General features: G+C 40.0%; 1 protein-coding gene across 1 annotated transcript in view; it reads right to left on the bottom strand.

The window, feature by feature from the left end:
* fhdc2 (FH2 domain containing 2) overlaps positions 1-21,156 on the bottom strand; it is a 100,610-nt gene extending 79,454 nt beyond the window's left edge. Inside the window, exons 1-3 of the mRNA XM_059977065.1 lie at positions 21,144-21,156; positions 17,589-17,646; positions 5,602-5,798 (exon numbers count right to left, since the gene is read on the bottom strand). The gene's annotated coding sequence lies outside the window, so the exon portion shown is untranslated. The remainder of the gene's footprint in view (positions 1-5,601; positions 5,799-17,588; positions 17,647-21,143) is intronic.
* Positions 21,157-21,522: the final 366 nt, after the last annotated feature.

Genomic DNA, 21,522 nt, shown 5'->3' on the forward strand with positions numbered 1-21,522 from the left:
CGGGATGGGTGAGGTCTTTGATTATACTGGCTGTTTTACTGAGACAGTGAAAATGATAGCTAGTGGTAATATATCTACCACCATGTTTAGAAGATTCAGAATCAGGTTTATTATCACCGGCATGTGACATGAAATTTGTTAACTTAGCAGCAGCACTTCAATGCAATACATAATCTAGCAGAGAGAGAAAATAATAATAATGTTAAAAAATAAAATAAAACATAATAAATAAACAAGTAAATCAATTACGTATATTGAATAGATTATTAAAAATGTGCAAAAACAGAAACACTGTATTTTTAAAAAAGTGAGGCAGTGTCCAAAGCTTCAAAGTCCATTCAGGAATAGAATAGCAGAGGGGAAGAAGCTGCACGTATTTCATCTTCATGTAGCAACAACTTATTCATACACGTTAAGTGTCTTCACAACACTTTACTTGTTGGAGTATGCCAAGGTCCATTGATAGGAGGACCTTTGTTCTTGTGAGCTGGGAATTTCTGCAGGTTTTTTTCTTGAAGCAAGGAATGAGTGGCAGCAACATTAATGCCAGGCAAGTGCAGGTAATGATAATCTTTGGCACTTACACAAGGTTCAATGGATAATCACTGCTGAGCCCTTCACCATTATTATCTAATTAGTCATCGCAAATTAGCAATTTAACTGGAGAACCAGAGAGGTATTCCTGCACAGCGTGTCAGAGGCTGGGCAAGCTGCATCAAGAAAGTTTTTTTGGGCAATAGAGGACTCAAGTGTTATGGGAAGCAAGCAGGAAAATGAAACTGGTGATTGGATCACCAATGAACTTAAGAAAGTCATCAGCCTCTTGATTTGAGATAGTGATCAGAATCAGAGTTAGAATCAGGTTTGATATCACTGGCATATGTTGTGAAATGTGTTGCCTTTGCATCAGCAGTACAATACAATATATAATAATTGCAAAAAAACTGCAATTAACAGTAAGTATATATAATATTTGTTTAAATCAATTAAGTAGTGCAAAAATTTAAAAAAATGTAGTGAGGTAGTGTTCATGGGTTCAATATCCAGTCAGAAATTTGATGGCTGAGGGGAAGAAGCTGTTCTTGAATTACTGAGTGTGTGTCTTCAGGCTCCTGCATCTCCTTTCTGATAGTAGCAATGAGAACAAGGCATGTCCTGGGTGATGGGGGTCCTCAATGATGGATACTGACTTTTTGAGGTATTGCTCTTTGAAGATGCCCTGCACACTGCAGAGGCTAGTGCCCAGAATGGAACTGACTAAATTTACAACTCTCTGCATCTTATTTCAATCCCCTGCAATAGACACCCCCCCTCCATACTAGATGATGATGGAACCAGTTAGAATGCTCTGCATAATACATCTGTAGAAATTTGCGAGTGTCTTTGGTGTCTTCAAATGGCTAAAGAAATATCGCCACTGTCATTCCTTCTTTGTAATTGCATCAATATGCTGGGCCCTGGATAGATCCTCAGAGATGTTAACACCCTGGAACTTGAAACTGCTGACTTTTTCTACTTCTGGTCCCTCCATGAGGTCTGGTGTGGGTTCTCTTGTGTTTTCTTTTCTAGCTTGTGGTTCCTTGAAGTCTTTCCAATAGCTAAAAGTAAGCAGTATGAAAGATTATTTTCCTTTGTGTGGATGAATGCAGCACTAGTATCAAAAAGTTAGGACCATCCATGACAAAACATCAAAGTTTAAAGTGCAAAATAAATTTATTATCAAAGTGTGGCGATCCATTTCCTGACACATCCGAACCGGCTCACAATTAGCCAGCATTCCGGCTAAGGGAGATAGCCTACGGGGGTTTGTGAGTACGTGTCTTTTGGAGCATCCGCGCCCACGGGGGGGTGGGTTGAGGGAGGTTTAAAAGCAAGGCTGTGTAGTTTGAATAAAGTTATCTTTGACTGCAGTTTACCAACTCCGTGTCGTTATTTTAGCACTGCGTGTAGCACACCGCTACAAAAGTACATATATGTCTCAATATGCTATCCTGAGATTGATTTTCTTGCCGATACTCACAGTAGAACAAAGAAATAGTAGAATCAATGAAAAACTACACACAAGCAACCAATGTGCAAAATAAGACAAACTATGCAAATGCAATAAAAAATGATAATTTTAGAATAATAGTTTTAGAATCAGAATACCACAGATTATATTAGTTATTACAAATAGGGCAATCCATAATAACTGTCTGGATCTAATAATACAAGATAAACAAGCAAGAACAATTTACTTAATAGATACAGCCATTCCATACACACATAACTTACAGAAATCAATTAAGTGAAAAACAACAAAAATATGCTGAACTAAATGAGGAAATTGAAAGACTTAAACATGGTATACATTGTCCTGATAGTAATATCTACAACTGGTGCCATCCCAAAGGCACTACACAACAGTATTAAACAATTAGGACTACACAGTAATATCTATGTAAATCTTCAGAAAGCCACAATACTAAACACCACAAGTTCCTAGCAATCGATCAATGAGCATGCTTGGCTATGCCCCTACCTCAGGTTCTACCAGCTTGAGCTGAGAAAAAAAATATTGAGAGCATGAATTATAGAGTCCTTGAAAGTGAGTTCATAGGTTATGTTCTGTGATTAGCTCAGTGTTGAGGTGAGTGAAGTTTCCACATGGGTTCAGGAGCATTGTTGAACTGCTGCTGCTAAGTTAACAAATTTTATGACACGTACGATGAATATAAACCCAATTCTGATTCTGAGTCTGATGGTTGAAAATTAATAACTGTTCCTGAACCCAGTGGTGTGGGACCTCAGGTTCCTGTACTGCCTTCCTGATGGCAGCAACTAGAAGAGAGCATAGCCTGGATGGTGGGGGTCCCTGATGATGGATGCTACTTTCTTGTAGTAGTGATCCTTGTAGAAGTCCTCAATAGTGGGAGAGCTATTCCTGTGGTGGGCTGGGCTTTATCCATCACTTTTTGTAGCCTTTTCCAGTCTCGGGCATTAGTGCTTCCATTGGTGATGCAAAGCTGTTCATTTGGTTGGTATCCCTTGCATCATCTAAATTTTCAGTCCCTGCAGCCCTGTGCACTATGGCTTCAGTTTGTACAAACTACAAAGCTCTCTCCAGTTATCTTCAGACAGCACATATCAACCTGTGGCCTCCATTTACTTGTTTTATTTATTTAGAGATACAGTTTAAAGTAGGCCCTTCCAGCCCTTTGAGCTGCCCTACCCAGCAATCACTGGCCACTCTGATTTAATCCGAACTTAATCAAGAGAGAATTTACAATGACCAATTAACTTACCCGGTATGTCTTTGGATTGTGGAAGGAAATCGGAGGACACTGAGAAAATCCACGTATTCTGTAGGGAAGACATACAGAGGCTCCTTACAGAGAACACTGGGACTGAACTCTGAACTCCGATGCTCTGAGCTGTAATAGCGTTGTGCTAACCACTATGCTACTGTGGCTCTCTACCACCAAACGAGATGGCTGCAAGCACGTGGGAGCAACACCAGATGCAGATTTCTCAGCATGGCACTCAGCACCCTGACGTAGAAATACCTTGCTGCCCTTTCTTCATAGTTCGCTGTATGTTGTAACAATCATCAACCAACAGCACTTTAGGAGTGTCATTATGAAGAGGAGAGTGTTGATCCAAGGTGGCAAATCACCATCAACTTCGAAAGAGCAATTGAAGATGGGAAATAAATTCTGTCTGTGCTAGTAACATCTATACTCATGAATAAATTAAAAGAATTTAAAACTACCCTTAAAGTTGGGGAATGTCAGCTTACAAGATCAGAAGAGAATAGGAGGAGGAGCAAGTCATTCAGTCCCTCAACCTGCCCCGTCATTCAATATGGCTGTGGATTATCTACCTCTTGCCTCACATCCTCTTGAATGTAATTTTCTATAGGCCTAATCTTTCAGAAATACATCAATTTATTTTTAAAATCCTCTATAGTAGAGAATTCCAGAGTTTCACATTCTTCCTTTACCCAGGGTTTAATATGGGAGGGGAGAAATTTCAAGGGAACCTGAAGGGCAACTTTTTCATCCAGAGGCTGGTCAGGATATGCAATGAACTACCAGAAATGATTGAAGCAGGTATGTTAACATAATTTAAAAGGCAGTCAGACACATACATGGATAGAAAAGTTTTGAGCTCCTCATCTGTTATCTGTGTGCTTATCCTTGTTTCAGGTTTTTGCACGAGTGGAAACATCTTGACATCTACTTTGGCATGCTCCCCAAGGATCTTAAATGTTTCAATAAATTCACCCCTTCTCCTGTAAACTCCAAAGAATAAAAGTCTAGTTTCATTAGCCAGTCAAGATGGAATAGAACTCTCATCCCAAGAATTAACCTACTGAATCACCTTCAGACAGCTTCCTGTATATCCTCTCTTAAATAAGGAGATCAAAACTATTCCCTGAAGTCCTAGAGTGGCCTCACTAGTTCCACATAAAATTGTAACACTTTCTAAACTCCAACCCACTCACAAATTGCCATTGTCTTCCTAATCATATGCTATACCTGCCTGTTCACCTTCTGTGATTTATGCATTTGTACCTTGCTGATCTGCAACTTTTTTCCATTTAGATAAAGTTTGCCTTCATTCAATTTGCTGAAGAGAAAAACCTCACATTTTCCCACATTAAACTTCACTTGTAAAGTTTGCACCCACTCACTAAACCTACATATCTATTTCATGTTGCAAAATCCAAATATCTGCACCATAACATGTCCTCCCACCTACTTCCATGTCATTGGCAAATTACCACCAGTGAACTTTATAAAAGAGACAAGAAAGGACTTTCTTACCAGATACATTAAAGTAAAGAGCATTTATGCTCAAGTAGCGATTACACTGAATTTGAAATAATAGTTTAAGAGAATGAAAGATGCTTAAAACGCTCATTCAATAAATCAATATAAAGTATCCAGACAGATTTTGAAATATCGTAAGTGAATAAGACTTTTTATTGCAATGTAATGTGTAAAACAAAACAAGTCTGAAAGGCACATATGACAGCCCAAATAGTCGTCCTGCACCAACACTTTTACTTTCATGTTCAAATACAGTTACAGCACCAGATAACTGATGATCTCACCAGCACCCTAGAGGCACTAACCATAACTTAAATGTGTTTCTTGCAAATGTTCCTCGTGTGGACTTTTATCTTTGACTCCTCCTATTGATAATCCCATGATATCATCAAAGCTGTTGGATTGGGATCAGTTGGTAGCAACTGTGTTTTAATTTTTGATTGGTTTGCAGAACGATAAGGTCAGTACATTCCACTCTGTAGTTGGTGAGGGTGAATCAGTATCCTGTCCATGCAAGGCTATAAAAACAGCCTTGATCCTTGTGAATTCTCAAGCAAAAAATAATCCTTTTCAGCATGATTTGACTGTCTGCCAGTGTCATGACACACATCTTGCTCATCTCAGCCTCCGATTCACAGAAAAACAAAATCTTTTTATTTTCAAATTGAATCTATTCCTTTCAAAAGTAGTCTCAGAATACCCTGTAAAAATATCCCCATATATTATGCTGCTGCTTTTATCTCCTGTCAATTAGAAACAAATATTGTAAGTAGCTTCAATAACTTACATATTGGCCTTCTTTGTTCTTCTTTCTGTGTCAGGTTTTCTGCTTTATCCTCTGTCCCACTTGTGTCTGTTTTTCTTTATCTTTGCCTGTTTGTTTTTGTCTCTTTGCTTCTCCCTCCATCTCTAGTATAGGCTGGATGTCAATGTCTGTTTCTCTTGTGTCTCAGTCTCTGGGACTGGAAATTCCTATGTATATTACTGTTGAAGAATATGCAATTTTATAAATTTTGCATTAGTATTTAATAACTTGAAATGCTAATAAAGCATGCTACATTAGACTGTGGTCCAAACTTACTCACAGTTCCTGTGTAAAGTTAATTTATGCCATTGTGTCCTATGAGTAACCAGAGTGCAATTGGACGGGCTCACAAGGTGAAGGTTTATCATCTCAGTTTCCTGCTGGTTGTTCAGCATGAGATCCTTGCCACCCAACTCTGACTTCACTGAATACAAAATGACTGGCTCATACTGCCAGCTGCCTGAAGATTCTGTACTCTTGATCAGTCAAGTACTAAACTGCCTCCAGAAATGATTTCTTAATAGTGGTTACCAAAATCCATTTTAAAGTACTTCAAGAGGCTGGTCATGGCATGTCTTAATTCCAGCCCCACCCAGACAATTTTGACCCATTTCAATTTACCTACTCATGAACAGGTTTATGGCAAGCACTTTCTCACTGGTCCTGCACTCATCTCTGTAGCATCAGGACAGTAAAGGAACCTGCGTTAGACTATTGCTTGTTGACTACAGCTCCACCCTCAATACTATAATTCAGTAGGTTCAAAAGGTATGTTTAATGTCAGAGAAATGTATACAATATACATCCTGAAATTCTTTTACCTCGCAAACATCCATGAAAACAGAGGAGTTCCCCAAAGAATGGATGGCAGTTAAATGTTAGAACCCCAAAGCCCCCCAACTCCCCCCTCCCATGCACAAGCAGCAGCAAAGCAATGACCCTCTCCCCCACCATCAAAAAAGCATCAGCATCACCCACTGAGCACACTCAAGCGTGCAACAAAGCATCAGCAAAGACACAGACTTGCAGTACCCCAACGACTACTCATTCACCTGGTATTCGACATACCACAGTGTCTCTCTCTCCCTCTCTCCCTCCATAATCAGGGAAAGCAAGGTATCCCCATTTCACAATGAGAGGGGAGACATAACAAAACAACTTGCTGATTTATGGTGTTAGAAGTCAGTTGTGTCACTTTTTCTGAGCTCTGTGCCCAAAGAACTCGGGTCTCTGGGCACACAGCCAGGAATCAGCTCACTGCTTTCGATCTTCCATGTACTCCCACAGTACACCAGGCAGTAGCAGCAGCCTGGAATCCGCCCGCCTCCAGAGCCATGAAAATCTGAGACCCTGAAACCGTGTTGTGGGAAAATTGAAAAACGGCCGGTTGTGAGGCCCTGAGAGCGGTCCCATTTCTGCAAAGAATTTAAGTCAGCGTGTAACTCCTGACCGAAGTCAGGGTCTTCAAAAGAACCTTGAAAGGGGAAAAAAAAGAGATATCGAAGATAAAAATAGAGCTGTTTCCGAAGATGCAGGCAAAAGAGTCGCCGTTAGGTGCCATCATCCTCCTAAGCACCCACGATTCCAAGCATCTCCAAACTCTTAGACTCCATTACTGACAGAGCATCGTGAGCAGTTTTGGGCCCCTTATTAAGAAAGGATGTGCTAGCCCTGGAGAGGGTCCAGAGGAGATTCATGAGAATATCCCAGGAATGAAAGGGTTAATACAAGAGGAGTTTTTTTATCGCTCTGGACCTGTACTCACTTGAGTTTAGAAGAATAAGGGAAAACCTCATTGAAACTTATTGAATATTGGAACATTTAGATAGACTGGACATGCATTGGAGAATCTAGGTCCAGTGGGCATAGACTCAGAATAGAAGGATGTCCTTTTAGAGCAGATATGAGGAGGTATTTGGTGAATTTGTGGAATTCTTTGCCACAGATGGATGTGAAGGCCAAGTCACTGGGTATATTTAAAGTGGAAGTTGATAAGTTCTTTACTAGTCAGGACATCAAAGGTAACATGGTAAAGGGAGGAGAATGGGGTTGAGAGGGATAATTAATCAACCATAATGAGGTTTATTTATTTAAAGATACAGCATGGAGTACGCCCTTCTGACCCTCCAAGCGGTGATATCAGCAACCTACCATTTAATCTCAGCTTAATCATGGGACAATTTACAATGACCTATTAACCTTCTAACTGCTACATTTTTGGACTGTGGGAGAAAACAGTAGCATATGGAGGAAGCCCACATGTGCACGGGGAAGGCAGAGCAATCCTGATGGGCTGAATGGCCTAATTCTGCTCCTATGTCTTAAGCACTTATCATCGTAACACCACCCTTTGCAAAGGGACTCTTGACTTGCTGACCAACAGACACAAAGTGTAAGATAGACAGCAACACCCCCACTACAATTATCCTCAACACTTTTGACTCACAAGGCAGTGTCTACAGGCCTCTACACTACTCCCTGTACACACACCACTGCAAGGCCAGATTCTGTTCTACTCATTTACAAGTTTACAGAATGCTGTGGTAAAGAAGGTTGAGAATGAACCTGTCCAGGTTCAACCAACTGATGCCATGGCCAAGAAAGCTTACTAGTGCCTCTGCTTCCTCAGGAGGCTGAAGGAATTGGGCAGGTCCCCTAACTTTTATAAACACACCATAGAAAGGAACATATCCTGATGCACCATGGCTGGCTCTACATGTGGCCGCAAGAAACTGCAGAGAGTTGTGGACACAGCTCAGCACGTCATGGAAACCAGTCTCCCCATCAAAGACTCTGTCTGCACTTCCCCCTGCTCAGTAAAGCAGCCAGCATAATCAACAACTCCCCACCCCAGACATTCTCTCTTCTCCCCTCTCCCATTAGGAAGTAGATTAAAAAAGCCTGAAATCACATACCACAAGGTTCAAGAACAGCTTTTCTCCGTGCTATTATAAGACTAGTCATCCTTCATACAATAAGATGGACTCTTTTAAGTGATACAGAACAGTAACATGCCCTCCTGGCCCAACAAGATTGGGCCACTCAATTACACTCATGTGACCCATTATCCACCTGAATCCCCAGGTCTTTGGAATGTGGGAAGAAACCAGAGCTCCCAAAGGAAACCCACGTGGTCACAGGGAGAATGTACAAACTTGGCAGGAATTGAACCCAGTTCACTGGCTCAGTAAAGTGATGTGCTAACTGCTTCACTACTGTGCTGTTTTCACCTCACTCCAGAGCAGCTGGACTTTTGACATTATGACCACTGATTCTGGATAACTCCAATCTGGGAAATAAGGATACCTATCAAGGTACACAATAAGTGAATTTATACAAGATTTAGGTGGTGTTAAATGAAGGAAGGTGTAGGAGATGTTGATAATAACCAACAATACCCAATGGTTCAGGAAGTGATAGACAGTCAGTTTAAACTATAGCACAAGCTAAATTTAAAAGAATGGCATACTTAGGGACAACATGTTCAGTCACATGAGGAGCAGAATCTTTGGAAAATAGGGTTGCATCATACATCATGCAGAGGGAAATACAGTAACTTGTTTTCTCTGCTCATGGAAAGCATACAGAGCTAATCACTATGGAAACAGGCCCTTTAGCCCAATCTGTCCAGTACTAACTAAACTGCCGAACTGGGCTAGTCATGTTTGCCTGGGTATGGTCCATATCTGTCTAAACCTTTCTTATCCTGTACCTGTGCAAATGTCTTTTAAATGTTATATTTGTAACAATTGCTATCAAGCCATCTGGCAGCTCATTCCAGTTACAGTATGCACTATCCCCTGCGTGAAAAGATTGCTTCTCCGGTTCCTTTTAAATCTTTCTCCTTTGACTTTAAAGCTATGCCCTCTAGTTTTGAACTCCCCTTCCCTGGAAAAGAGAGGTGCTTCACATCTATGCCACTCATGATTGTATAAACCTCGATTAGATCACACCTCAACCTCCTGGTCTCCAAAGCAAAAGAGTCTGAGCCTTTACAGTCTCCCCTTATAACTCAAACCTTCCAGTCCTGCTCATAAATCTTTTTTGTACTCTTTCAAGGTTAATTATGGGCTTCCTGAAGAAGGGCAACCAGAACTGTACACAGCCTATAAATGTGACCTTACCAACATCATGTATAACTGTAATATGATGACCCATCTCTTGTACTTAATATAAGACTATAAGAACATAAGATATAGAAGCAGAATTAGGCCATTTGGCCCATCCAGTCTGCTCCACCATTTCTGCCCACTCAGCCCCAATCTCCTGCCTTCTCCCCATATCCCTTCATGTCCTGACCAATCAAGAATCTATCAACCTCTACCCTTAATATACCCAGTGGCTTGGCCTCCACAATCACTTGTGGCAACAAAATCCACAAATTCACCACTCTCTGGCCAAAGAAATTCCTTCTCATCTCCACTCTAAATGGACGTCTCTCTATTCAGAGGCTGCACCCTCTGGTATTCGACTTCCCTATCAGAGGAAACATCCTCTCAACATTCACTCTATCGAGGCCTTTCAACATTCGATAGGTTTCAATGACAGCCCCCCCATCATTCTTCTGAATTTCAATGCATACAGACTGAGAGCTATCAAGAGCTCTTCATATGATAAGCCTTTCCACTTGGATCATTTTTGTGAACTTCTTTTGAGCTCTCTCACTGAAAGCTCATCTTTTCTTAGACATAGTGCCAAAACTGCTCACAGTACTTCAGTGAGACTATTCCTCCATTGATCAAGATCCCATTGTAAACAGACATCTTTATTCACTGTCCACTACACCACCAATTTTAGTGATATCCTGATGTATTCAACATGACTGAGGAAGGCAATTGTCTTCTTTATCACCCTGCCTCCTGTTGCCACATTCAAAGATCTATGTACCTGTGCCCCTTGGTCCCTCTGTTTTCTATACTCCCCAAAGATCTACGTTTGGAATTGGAATCGGTCTATTATTTTCACATATACTGAGAGACAATCAAAGGTTTGGTGCAAGTCTTTCCCTGTTTTCCTTATCAAATTGCAACACCTCACATTTATCTGAATTAAACTCTATCTGCCATACCTCGGCCCACTGACCTAGTAAATTGTAAACTTAGATAAATTTCTACACTGTCCACTATATTACTAAATTTAGTAATACCCATAAATTTACTAACCACACTATTCTATGTTCTAATTTTAAATATTAATATAAATGGTGAAAAATAGTGACCAAGAACCAATCCCTGAGGCACACCACCAGTAATAGGCCTCCAGTCTGAGAAAAAATTAGCATGCTTTGCATTGAACCTTCTGGACCAGCCTATCATTTAAAACCTTGTCAAGGTCCTTGCTAAAATCCACATAGCCAACACCATACTATGTTGCCCTCATCTATCTCCTGGGTCACATCTTCACAAACTCAATCAATTTCATGAGACATGAGTTCCCATGCACAAAGGGAACTCTTAACTTTCCAAGTGCATGTAGATTCCATGTCTTAGAATTCCCTCCAAATACCTGCCACTGGTGTTAGGCGTATTGCTTTGTATTTCCAGGCTTTTCCTTGCAGCCTTTCTCAAATAAAGTTACAGCATTAGCTAACCTTCCAGTCTCTGGCACCTCACTTCTGGCTATTGATGATACAAATATATCTGCTAGGGGGCCTGCAGTTTCTTCACTAGCTTTAAACGTGTTGTAGGATACACTTGATCAGGTTCTTGGGAATTATTTATCTTTATGTGTTTAAGACATCCAGTACCTCCTCTTCTGTAACATGGGTTTCTTCAAGACATTAACTTCCCTTTATATGAGAGACTATATAAGCCAGATGATGGGCCAATGTGCATTTCAACTTGGTTTTGAGTGCTGCTGCTGACACCTCATGTGGGTTGTTTCAAACCTGTTAATCATGAATAATCATGTCTATCAGGCAGCTCATTCAGCTTTTTAAAATTTATTCATGTGGTGTGGCTATTGGTTGCAAAGTCATATTTAGTACCTACCCATAATTGTTTTTGAAAATATGACACTGTATTTTTGAAAGGTTATGATCATTGTACTAAAGAGTAACCAAGAATAGTGACACAGTCAAAATGTTTTGACCCGGAGAGGAAAGGAAGGATTGGCATAGAAAATGCTTTGGTGTACTGCTGCAGTATCTATTCTGTCAATGTTACTGTATTGTGGAAGAGAATTAATGTGCAGAATGGTGGACAGATTTAATCAACTACTAAGTTTTGCTTGGCATGAAGCTTCTTAACAGTGGTCAGAACTCAACTCATCCAGGGAAATAGAATGGACTCCATTATGCTCCTAAGCTGGTACTTGCAGGTCGTGCAAAGGCTTTGGGAAGCCAGAAAGTGAAGCAAAGGGCATTGGATGCCTAGTAGCAGTTTCTTTTTTAAATCACAATACTTATTTAGCTGGTCTTTTAAGATTCAGATCAAGATGTGATGGTGGGGATTTGGTGATTGTCAAGCCATTGACTATTTAAGGGAGGTAACTAGATCTCCTCCTAGAAATGGTCATTTCCTGGCAAAGTGTGCCAAAGAAAATATCATCCACATTGAATTAGTTCAGGTCTTGCTGCATACAAACACAAACTGCTTCATTATCTGAGAAGTTGTGAATGGAATCAAACACTGTGTAACATTATTGAACATCCCCACGTCTGACCTGTTGCCAGCAGAAACACACAGAGAGACCAGATGCCTGGATTTATTTAAACAGGAACTTCATGGTAATCTCTCTGCTCGACTCAGAAAATTGAATTGCAGGAAATCACTTGGAAGTCATTTTAAGTTAAGCAAATTGAATTACTGATCTAGGAATTATTGGACAGTCACTGCTTTTGTTTTATTATATAAAGTTAATTTGAACTGATTGAACCAAATTGGCCAATCACAACATTTTCTCTGAGTAACACACGCAAAATGCTGGACGAACTCAGCAGGCCGGGCAGCATCTATGGGAAAGAGTAAACAGTCGATGTTTCAGGATGAGGCCCTTCTTCAGAATACATCATTGTGTGTGTTGCTATGGATTTCTAGCATCTGCAGATTATTGTGTGTTTGTGTTTTTCTCTGCGTATTTAATTGCTGTGAATGAGAGCTTAGTGATTTATACCGAGCTTTGATTAACCATATTTTCCTAATCATTGAAGTGCACGTGGTGACATGTGTAGCAGATGCTAAAGTTACAAATATTCAACTCAGAACCCAGTTGGACACTCTTTGGTTTATGCCTTTGATTTACAGTATTGCAATGAATACCAGACAAAATAAGTGTAGATCATATGCATATGATAATCAGAGTGCTTATAAAATAATCAGATTTGAGGAAATGTCTAAGGCAAGAGCGAAATTTGTAAGAGTTTGCTTTGTACTTCCAAACGTCTCCTTTATTTGACAAGTGCACATTTTCTAAATATGCCCATCACCTGTGCCAGTGTTTGGCAATAATGTGTTCCATTGATTGAAGTGATTTAATTTAGCAGTCTGGGGCAGGGGCAGATGTTACATTGATAACAGCCCTGCTGGACTGTGAGAACAAAATTTACATCGTCTGATACTTCAAGCATAAGAGGAAAGTTGTAAGACTGCATTTGAAGGCTATTCAAATTTAAAAAAAACAACTGGATCATACCTGAATTCCATCTTCCTCTATTTGTAATTTATTTACTGACTGGTTTAATTTCTCCCCAAATAAAACAGTATTTGTGTAATAAGTTGATTCAGTTATTCAATATTTGTTAATATGAACCAGTTATTTTAAAATTATGCTTTCAATCAGCTTTTATTATCAATAATCATCTTGTTTATTTTATTGTTGACTTAACACATGACACTTTCTTTATTTTTAACATAGCCAGCATGACTATCCCACTTCATTGGTTTTAAACATAATGATCAGCGATCTATTTTATAATGGAATATCTCATTTGCAGCTCTGACACACTAATTTTTAAAAAAATCTTGATTCTGCTTGAACACATTTGCTAACTTTCCAGATTTGAGACGTTCTGTGAACAGTGTATGAATCCAAGATGAATAAGCTGCTGATCTGCGCATGTACACGATGGGAGACACTGCTGCTGTGTGATTTCTCACAACTTGCTTTCTCCAGTTTCAGCAAGCTGATTGTGCTCAGATTAAGTGGCAATGCTTCACAACTTTGACCTTATGTTTCAGCTCATTAGAAGAATATTGAAGCTTGTAGTATTGTTGCCCAGGATGACGTCTAAGACCTGGTTTTCTCGAATGGCTTTATACTATGTCACATCCAGAAAACAAGTGAAAAGGAAAAGAGAATGAGTTTTTTACAATTTGGCTGGGTATGAATGCCTGTTTTTACAAACAAGCTTAGTTTCCTGCTGGTTTTTGTTCAGTCTGTGGCTCTTTTTTTCAGAAAGAACAGAATTAGAATCAGGTTCAATTTTTCTGGGAGATGTTGTGAAATTTGTGAAATACATAATAATAAAAACTATAAATTACAATAAGAAGGGTATATAAGAAAATTAAATAAGTAGTGGAAAAAGAGAGGGAATAAAAACTGAGGTAGTGTTCATGGCTCATTGTCCATTCAGAAATTTGACGGCAGAGAGGAAGAAGCTGTTCCTGAAACATTGAGTTTGTGTCTTCAAGCTCCTGTACCTCCTCCCTGATGTAGCAATGAGAGGATGGCATGTCCTGGATGATGAGGGTCCAGATGGATACCACCTTTTTAAGGTTTCACCTTTTGAAGGTGTCTTGGATACAGGGGAGGCTAGTGCTCATAATAGAGGTGGCTGGGTTTAAAACTATCTGCAGCTTTTCCCGATTCTGTGCAATGGCCCCTCCATACCAGACAGTAATGTAACCGGTATGTTCTCCATAGTACATCTGTAGAAATGTGCAAGTGTCTTTGGTGATATATTGATTCTCTTCAAACTCATTATGAGTAGAGCCACTGTCAAGCCTTCTTTGTAACTGCATCAATATGTTGGCCCCAGGATAGATCCTCAAAGATATTTACACTTAGAAACTTGGAACTGCTCACCTTTTACATTTCTGATCCCTCAATGAGGACTAGCATACGTTCCTTCGACTTCCACTTCCTTAAGTCCACATCAATTCTTTGTTCTAACTGCAACACCGTTCAACTAGCTGATATATCTCACTCCTGTTCACCTCCTTGTCATCATCTGAAATCTGCCAACAATAACTGTATTGTTGGCAAATTAATAAATGGCATTTGTACTATGGCTAGCTACACAATTATGGGTGTAGAGAGAGGAGAGCAGTGGGCTGAGCACACATCCTTGAGGTGTGCCAGTGTTAATTGTCAGTGAGGTGGAGATGTTACTTCCAAACTGCACAGACTGTGGTCTCCCAGTGAGGAAGTCAATGATCCTGTTGCAGAGGGAGGCACAGAGGTCCAGGTTTTGGAGCTTGTTGATTAGTATTGACGGCATAAATGTGCTGAACACTGAGCAATAGACAATAAACAGCAACCTGACATAGGTACTATTTTTGTCTGGATGATCCATGGCCAAATGGAGAGCCAGTGAGACTGCATCCACTGCTGATCTGTTGTGGCGTTAGGCAAATTGCAGTGGGTCCAGTCCTTGCTTAGGCGGGAGTTGATTCCAGCCATGACCAACTTCTCAAAGCACTTCATCACAGTAGATGTGAGTGCAACAGGGTGAGAGTCATTGAGGCAGTTCATCCTTCTCTTCTTGTGCTCTGGTATGATTATCACTCTTTAGAAGGAGGTACGAACCTTTGACTGCAGCAGTGAAAGATTGAAGCTATTATTGAACACTTCCACCAGTTGGTTGCCACAGGTTTTCAGAGCCATAGCAAGCTCTCCATCAGGGCCTGATGCCTTACAAGCATTTACCTTCTTGAAAGATATTCTGATTTGAGCCTCCGAGACAGAGATCCCAGGGTCACCAGACATTGCAGGGATTTGCACAGCTCTTGTTTTATTCTCCCTTTCAAAGCATGCATGAAAGGCGCTGAGCTCATCTGGGAGTGAAGCATCACAGTCACTCATGATGTTAGCTTTCACTTTATAGGAAGTAATGGCTTGCAAATCCTGCTAGAGCTGATGTGCATCCAATTCTGTCTCTAACTTCAATAGGAATTGTTTTTTTGCCGCCCTTAAAATAGCCTTCTTGTATAGTTCTGGATCACCAGAGTACCACAGATCTAGCCTACAGCAGAACACAAATCTCCTGGTTCATCCATGGCTTTTAGTTTGGGTATGTGTTGTATGTTCTAAAAGACAAACACTCATTCACACAGGTCTTAATAAAGTCGCTGACAATTGTGGCATATTCATTCAAACTGGAAGATGAATCCCTGAATATTGTCCAGTCCACCAACTCAAAGCAGTCCTGCAAGAGCTCCTCAGCCTCCCTTGATCAAATCTTCTTTGTCCTCACCACTGTTGCTGCAGTCTTTAGTCTCTGCCTATACACTGGGAGTAGTACAGCCAGGTGATTGGGCTTTGCAAAGAGTAGGCATTGGATGGTACCGTAAGCGTTCTTGACGGTGACATAACAATGGTTAAGCATGTTGGCTCCTCTGGGTCCACAGGTGATATGCTTGTGGTAGCTGTTCAGAGACTTCTTCAAGTTAGCCTGGTTGAAATCCCAAGCAATGAAAGGATGTGCTGTCTGCTGATTAAAGTTTTCAGCTCCACCAGTGCCTGCCTGACATCGGACAGAGGTGAAATGTGTATCACTATCAGGATGCTGGTGGAAAACTCCCTCCCCAGATAAAACAGACAACATTTGACTTTTAGATGTTCCAGATCTGGTGAGCAGACTGAGACAGACCCATCATGTTGTGCACCACCATGAGTTAATCATAAAGCATATTTCACCTCTTCTGCTTTTAAAAGACTGAGTTGTCCTGTCCTTGTGGAGAATGATGAAGCCATTGAGCTACAGTACTGCATCCGAAATGGCAGGGGATAAACATGTTTTTGTGAAGCAAAGTACATGGCAATCCCTGATGTCCCTCAGGTACGGCAATCTTTCTTCGAAATCTTCAGTTTTATTTTCCAGAGTCTGTACATTCACCAGCATGATTGTTGGGAGTCCTCAGTGTTTCTGCTACCGGTTCTTGAAGGGGAACTACACTTGTGACCCAAATCTGCCATCCAGGGTCCATCAATTTTGGAGATCGTTTGATTTTTTAGAAGTCTTAAAATGATGTTGCTTACTGAAGTACCCATAGCTGTGTCTGTAGATTTCAGCCGTAATGGTTCTATATTAGAATATTTGATAATTCCCATTCGAACTGCATGCAGTCACTACCTAATGGCGCTATTTTACCAATGATCAATAAAATAAAGCTTCCTTAACTGCCTTGCAAATATCAGTTTGTCCATTTACATTGTATGTGGAAAAATGTCTAACCATCAACAATAAAATAGCACAAATTTTCACCTTTAGCAGTGAAGTGCTCAGCCACAGTTTTCTGCATTTATGTACCTTTTGATAAACTTTGTATGTCAGGTATGTATAGATGTGTAAGAAATGCCTTGTTGATGGGAGTATTGAGGCCTGAGATCCACAACCTAAGACAATGCTGATTGCAAGCACTTTGAAAGCTAGGGATCAGAAGAATGGCCAAGCAGACAACTTATTTACTCCTTGGAATTTAATCAAATTCAGATAAGATTTAGACCAATCTAGATAACCAAAAGATCAAAACTGAGATCAAAAGCATATGAAGTGTAGCTGATTTAGATGGGAAGGGACTGAACCAAGGGGGATAGATTGTAAGGGTAGTTATAATTTTTTAAATGTCTGCTCATATTACAGTCTTACATTTTCTTAGGACATTGAAGGAGACCACTTAGCTCATCAAATTCATGCCAGCTCGTAGATCATTCCTATCGGTGCTGTTCTTCTATTTCTTTTAATTTTCCTGATTTTCTTTTCTTTTTCTCCAAATAACAGAAAAATGTAGGGATTTTTATGGGATTACCAATAAATTATAGATGATGCAACCGAAGTTGTTTCTGCCAAGTCTTTTCTTCCAAAGCCTAGAAAAACAACAAAGCATGAACCCAGTCAGAAATAATACATCACAGTTTTCTCAAGAACTTTGCATTATCACAGAAGTCAGTCTTCGGGCAATTCAGTTCAGTTCAAGTAATATCAAGAAATCTCTGAGGCTCCTGAATATAGTAAAGTTATGATAGTCAATGGCGTGCTGACTGTAATTCTGATGTTAATGTTCTGAAGCCAGTGTCAGATGAACCCAAGCTATTACAACATAGACACCCGCTAATGTGGAAAATTTTCTGAGGGGGTCCAGAATTAAAGGACAAATCCAAAACAGCAATTCTTCAGCACATTGGTGGATGATGTTGCTATAGGTTTCATCAAATGCTGCTTAATAATAACAACCAGTTCAATGATGCTCAGCCTGGATTCTGCTAGAATTACTTGACCTCTGTCCTTATTACAGTCTTAATTCAATCATGGAATAAAGAACAGGAACAAAAGGCAAGGTAAGTTTGATATACATTGAATCTTGGCCCAAATTGTTGATGGTTTATTCCTCTCCATTGATGCTATCTGACCTGCTGAGTTCCTTCAGCATTTTATGTGTGTTACTCTAGGTAATTTTGACAGTCCTTCACAGTCAAGCAATATTGGATTGACTCGTGATACTAGGTTATTATTAATGGATTTCAAGGTAAAAACACTCCACTGACTAGCACAAAGAAAGTTAACTTTGCTTGTTGGAGGCTAATTGTCCCATCCTGAGGGCATTAACACAAGAATTCCTCAGGGCAATGTCAGGAACTAACCATCATTGACCTTCCAAGCCATCATGTCTGAAGATGTGGGTTTTTGCTAATGACTGGAAAATTCTTTTATCAATCTTAAAATGACAAAGCAGCTTATCTCTACCTGAATCAGGGCTTTTATATATTTGTGCATTCATTGACAAATGGTGAGTAATATTCATGCCCAATAACTATCCATCTCCAGCAACAGAGGTCTGCTTAACCATTTTCCCTTGACATTTAACATCGTTACCACCACAAGTCCTCCACCATCAAGACAATGCAGTTTATAACCCTGACTAGCCATTAAATCATGTGATCAGAGCCTGTGGGTTCTGTGGTGAGTGACTCACTATTCTTCAGTATCAAAATCCTGGATCTGCTTACTCAAGGGTTGAGGGTTCTGTTACTGAGGGACTGCATTGATCCAAGAAGATGACTCACCATCACTTTCTCAAAGGCTGCTTTTGATATGCGTTAAATGTTTCTTCCAAACAACTTTAGATCAAATCACATCTTTTTAATGTGGAAATAACTTGTATCACAAATCTCCTCTTTAAATTATAGTTTGAAATGCCATATTCAAATAATTCAGTGAACACTTGCAACTGAACAGTATCAAGTACTTTGTCTGCCAGATTAAATCAATAAAGCCATTGGAAATTCAGATCTGCTCCAGCTAATTTATCAGGTTCAATGGCATCTGTAGCTCCAGTAAATTGGCTAATCATTTTTTTAAAGAAATTGGTTCAGACACCCAGGATGTAACAAAAGTGCCCCCTTCTGTTTTGGACTGGATTGTCATATCTTAAAGACATACACTTCTGTATCTCTCGGACGATAATACTGATAAAAAAAATACTTGTTATAAATTATTAAACATGTTGTTCATTTCCAGACAGTTAAGCTTAGTTTGAATTTGCTTATTTCCATCAATGGCATTTGTCACTGCATGATGTGACAAACAATGGATTCAGAAAATCATTACTCCACTTCCATGGACAACTTGCTTGGCTTTATACAGTTACTGTTTGCATTTTAACCTCTCTGTGTCTGCCAGCTTTGAGATCTTTCTGCCTTAGTGCTCCCACTGCAGAAGGTGGACTGCCAAAATTTATTCATAATTTTCTGTTCTCACTCAGAGATCAAAGATCACCAACACTGGTGTCATCTATCAATATGAAACAAAATAAAAACTACATATTCTGAGGAAATCATACTGAAGATAATTACTTAATGTTTTAACTATCTAATATCTTGGATCATTTAAATCAGAGAAATGTACAAAAGTGAACTCAATTTGGATTTCGTATAGGATACCACAGAATCATTTTCATTGATTTCCCCAACAGAAAATTTCAGATTTTTGCATATTGGCTTCTAAAGGATTATATATTCACTGAGACAGAGGATGCAGTCCTCAAAATGGATCTGAGTAGCTACCAATGCTACTGATCACTCAATAAATTGTTCCTCAGATAGCACTATCAAGGGCCCTGACCTTAACAGTGTCCTGTCTAGTTATATTTGACCTAATTCACACTTGGCCAGGTTAACCTCCATCTGCCATTTCTCTGCCCATACTTACAGCTGCTTTATATCCCACTCTATTCTTTGCCAGTCTTCCACACTATCCAAAGCACCACCAATCTATGTATCATCTGCAAGATTACTAACCCGCCATCTACATTTTCATCGAGGTCATTTATATACAACACAAACCGTAGAGGTCCCAGTGCAGATCCCTACAGAACATCACAAATCACAGAGCTCCCTTCGACCATTATCCTCTGTCTTCTGTGGGAAAGCCAGTTCTGAATCCAGATGGCCAATTCACCATGGATCCCATGCATCTTAATCTTTTAGATGAGCCTCCTATGAGGAACCTTGAGAAACGTCTTACTGAAATCCATGCAGACAACATCCACAGCTCTGCCTTCATTACTCACCCTTGTCACCTTGACAAAAAACTCAATCAAGTTTCTAAGACATAACTCACGGTGCACAAAGTTGTGCTGACTTTCCCTAATTAGGCCACTCTTTGCAAATGCTTGTAAATTCTATCCCTAAGAATTCTCGCCAGTAACTTCCCTACCAATGATGTGAGACTCATTGGTCTATGGTTTCCAGGATTATCCCTGGTTCATTCCTTAAATAATGGAACAACACTAACTACTAGCCAGCCCTCCAGGACCTTGCCTGTGGCTAGAGAGGACACCAAGATATTGGTCAAGGCTGCAGCAATCTTCGTTCTTGCCTCTCTCAATAACCTGGGTTATATCCCATCAGCCCCTGTGATCTTACCAATCTTAATGCTCTTTAAGAAACTCAACACTACCTCCTCCCTTACCTCGAAGTGCCTTTGAATATCAATACACTTGGCACTGATCTCCCTGTCGTCCATGTGTTCCTCCTTAGTGAACACTGATGTAAAGTACTCATTAAGGCCAACACCCATATTCTCTGCGTCTAAGGAAATGTTCTCCCCTTTATCTCTGAGTTGTCCTACCCTCTCCTCTTGCTCTTGATGTATGCATAGAATGCCTTGGGATTCTCTTTAATTCTACTTGTCAAGACATTTCAGGGCCCCTCCTGGCTTTCCTAATTCCTTTCTTGAATTCTTTTCTGGCTGGGTTATAATCCTCAATGGCTCTGTTTGATCTTAGATTACTAAACTTTTCATACTTTTCCTTTTTTTTCTAGATTAAATTCATTACCTCTCTCAATATCCAAGGTTCTCTTACCCTGCCATCCTTGTCCTTTACACTGACTGGAATATACTTGTCTTGTACTCTGTGCAGTTAGTTTTTAAAAACTTTCCATATGTCAGATGTGAGCTTGCTCCAACACAGCTGTTCCCATTTAACTCTTGTTAGTTCCTGCCCAATTTGCTCAGTTCCAATTTAATACTCTCCCACAAGGTCCATATCCTTATTTATAGCTGTCTTAGAACTTCAGGAGTTGTGGCCATCATGCTCTGACGGCTCACCCACTGGTAAGGTTGGTCACCTGGCCTGGTCCATTACCTAACATCAGGTCTAGAACAGCCCTTCCTCTTTTTGGACGATCAACTTATTGATTGAAGAAACCTTCCTAGATGCACTTTACAAATTCTGCACCATC

The sequence above is a fragment of the Hypanus sabinus genome, chromosome 8 (genome assembly GCF_030144855.1).
Source record: "Hypanus sabinus isolate sHypSab1 chromosome 8, sHypSab1.hap1, whole genome shotgun sequence".
NCBI lineage: Eukaryota > Metazoa > Chordata > Chondrichthyes > Myliobatiformes > Dasyatidae > Hypanus > Hypanus sabinus.